The sequence below is a fragment of the Frankliniella occidentalis genome, unplaced genomic scaffold (genome assembly GCF_000697945.3).
Source record: "Frankliniella occidentalis isolate FOCC.00 unplaced genomic scaffold, Focc_3.1 Scaffold18, whole genome shotgun sequence".
Taxonomy (NCBI): Eukaryota; Metazoa; Arthropoda; class Insecta; order Thysanoptera; family Thripidae; genus Frankliniella; species Frankliniella occidentalis.
In genome coordinates this window covers 1479561-1482766 of record NW_026267148.1, presented here as the reverse complement: position 1 = coordinate 1482766, position 3206 = coordinate 1479561, and the positions used below count along the sequence as shown (strand labels likewise).

General features: G+C 49.5%; 2 protein-coding genes across 4 annotated transcripts in view; both read left to right on the top strand.

Annotated features, from left to right (window-relative positions):
- LOC113213935 (vesicular acetylcholine transporter) overlaps nt 1–3206 on the top strand; it is a 127712-nt gene that overhangs the window by 55851 nt on the left and 68655 nt on the right. The window lies entirely within an intron of this gene.
- Nucleotides 1982–3206, top strand: part of LOC113210661 (choline O-acetyltransferase) — a 128331-nt gene continuing 127106 nt past the window's right edge. For both annotated transcript variants that reach the window (XM_052264327.1, XM_052264326.1), the window contains exon 1: nt 1982–2306. The gene's annotated coding sequence lies outside the window, so the exon portion shown is untranslated. The remainder of the gene's footprint in view (nt 2307–3206) is intronic.

The window sequence follows — 3206 nt, the reverse complement described above, 5'->3', positions numbered from 1 at the left end:
GGTGCCCTGAAGCAAGGGGGAAAGAGCGGTTCTCCTTCCCGCGAACGCACCCCAGAAGGACAACGTGACGATGGCGCGAACGCCACTTCCTTTTCCTCCTAACCGCCTGGCCGCGCGAGTGACCGGAGCAGACCACTAGACGTGCTGCTGCGCACCTAGTGTTCAGCCCTGAGCGAAACTACATCTTTACCTTTTGTTTTGGAAAGAAGGCTCCGTTATTTTTTTTCCCATGGACTTTATTGCGCTGTTGTTAATTTATGTTACTTCAAAAGAGTTGTAAATTTATAGAAAAGAAAAATCTCAGAGGTTCTTCTTGTACACCCCCCAAACTGGGGTCCTACAGAAGGCAGGAATACTAGACTGCCCCTTTTGACCCTTTCGGATGGTCAGGCCGAATATTTTGTATTTTGACCTCTACTTAGCAATGCATTTCAGAGGTCTTGACCACTTTAAAATAGTCGGCGGAACTGCAAAATTTTGGTTTCCTTAGGTTTCATGGAGAAGTGTGCACGGTAAAAACAATGTCTGTTTCTTTTGTTTTCTTTTTTAAGGAAATTGGGAGAACTTTTAGGAACTCCCAAATTTGAGGGAGGGAACCCCGTCAGATCTCGCCTCAGATTTTGAGAAATCTCAAAAATTGAGGGAAAATGCCACATTTTTTTCTTCAAAATCTAAGGATTTTGCCTAAACCAAGGGAGTTCCTCGTCCCCTAGTTTTTCCATTTCCCTCAAAATATCAGACATTGTGTTAACCGTGTCTGTCAGCAGTTTACCCTTGCTAGGTCGGCCGTCTTGGCTTCTGAACACTCTCTCACTCACCGGGTACTAAACATCAGTTTGAGCAAACACTACTACTCCTCGACCGAAGCGCGCACTCGCAGGGCAGAGTATAAAGGTGATGACATTTCGTGGCGTGGCCTGGCGGTGCCATTCTCTTGCGTTATGTCAGATTCCCCTACATGCTGTTGTGATAATGAGGAGGTACCTCGGGAGGTACCACCGCACAGACTGCTGCGATGGATGGCGGTCATTGGACTGTAAACATCGTAAAGCAAAAGGTTTGCGACGAGGTGTGCAGCCCGTGTGGCCACACTGGCGACTGTCCCCTGCAGGAGCAAGAGGCGGTCAAGTGTGGTCACGGACCTGGCCAAACTATTAGCCAACGAGGCCTTAATGTGGGAGGAGGAGAGGGGCCTCTGTAAGGCGTCTACGCCCCGCCACGCTCACCTCCCACATGATGATCGTCTCGATGAGGTACTCTTGTTTGTCGTCGCTAAGCGGCCTTGGTGTGCCCACTATTTTCTCGGACGCGACTCGTCACCACTTATCCGAGGCGATGGACTGGACTAGGCCGTAAACAGTCGCACAAACAACGCACTACCAATGAAAGTGCGTGGGCGACATTTCAGTGCGTAGTAAGAGCGTGATAAAGGACTCAGTGAAAAAGTTCGTGGTTGGTTAAGCCCCACGTCGCACACAGAGAAATTAAGGCATGTCATGTGACATTTGCAATTAGTCATTATCGGTTTGCGTCGGTTTGGGAGAAAGTCACCAGTAACACGCGGTATAGCCAGTACCTGCAAGGGCTTCGCAGATCATAAAAATTACTTACAATTCATTATAACAAAGCCCCCCTAAATCTCTCGCTAAATGCAGGCCACGTTGTATGAATGTTTCCGTGAGGAACACGTTGCATAGCTGGGAAAACTAAGACCACGTCAATTCAAAACAAAGACCTGAAAGCTCTGCTATGTACTTTTCATCTGTCCTGCTGTGTCGCATTTGTTATTTGGAGAAATACACGTGCGCTGGCAGAAAACTAGTACTGAATTTTCTCAAAATGAGCAGTGGGTCTCTTTCGGGCCGATGTTGCTGACGCGTTCGACCCCCTCCCCCGTGGCGACCTTGATGATCCGCCACTGGCTTAGCTCTATAAACGGATTGCAGTTGCGCGGCTTGACCGGGGCTTGACCACAGCCCTGGCCGGTCCACGGGGTGGTGCCGCTGGTGCCGCTGGCGCCGCTGGCCCGGGACCCTGGCGACCACAAACACACTACTGCACCGCGGTGGTGGCCGACGCGCGCGTGGTCTGCGCTGGACTGGACGGGTCACCCGAGGGTCACCGCCGGTGATCGCAGCGGGTCGCGGAGGTCGCGGTCCAGGCCACGCCGGGGGGGTCGGCGCCTTGCCCCCCGCATCGAGTGATGAAAAAATAGAATGTGACGGGAGTCAGAGACCAGGACAGGGTCCCTGGTGACGTCGTCGTGCGGCCGACTGGACCATCGCGACTGACCGCAGGATCCGCGGGTGAGTAGGTGTCATGGTCTGTGATGAGAGAGTGTGTGGACAGGTGAGGTACAATACGGTACCGTACACAATACGGTTCGATGCTTGGGCTTGGAGGAGCTTAAGGCACTTAAGGTATGATCCAGAACAAACGTCCGTCATTTGTCGTTCCGAAACTGCTCATTTTAGCCGACGAAAACTCTCGTGGTGCCTGATAGGTATGCAGCACCATGCCTGCAAGGCATTCGTGTACAGCGGGATGGCCTACCCTGAGACTCGCAGGCGCTTAGCTTCCGTAATTGTGCTGTTTTGAACTGAGAAAAACGGACGCATTTTTTTGGGCAATCCCTTGTGTGTGAGATAAATAAAATAAATTCTTGGATTGCGAGTAGACATTGGAATGGTGAGGTTATGTACAGAATGTCTAAGGGACCATTCTGAAGCTGTACTAGTGCTGTGCGTTTTGCAGGCGTAGGTGGGTCTGCCACTCATCGCAAGCAACTATTGCGTGCTATGGCCCCAAGCTAGCAAACAGAGGTACTGGAACACTTAACCGGTTTTGTGTCTTTTATTTGTGCAAAGTTCAGCGAACGCAATTTGTTTCACTAATTTCTGGACACTTTGGTGCATTCATTTGTACGAAGAAATGCATTTTCGCAAACAAATTTATCAAAAACATATTTACTTTAGCACGAATTTTTGTATACAAACACACAAACAAAGTTAGATTGAGGACTCTCCATAGACTGGAAAGACAAACGTAAAGACTTGAAACCCTTGAGGGGCGCATATTAGTTTCATTCTTTTGTACCCCGGCTCGCCGACAAGCAATAAACGATAAATGTATTTAAAACATATATGTTTTGCACAAATGATCGCACTAACTTGTACCAACGTTCAACGTTTCGCTTTGGACGGATT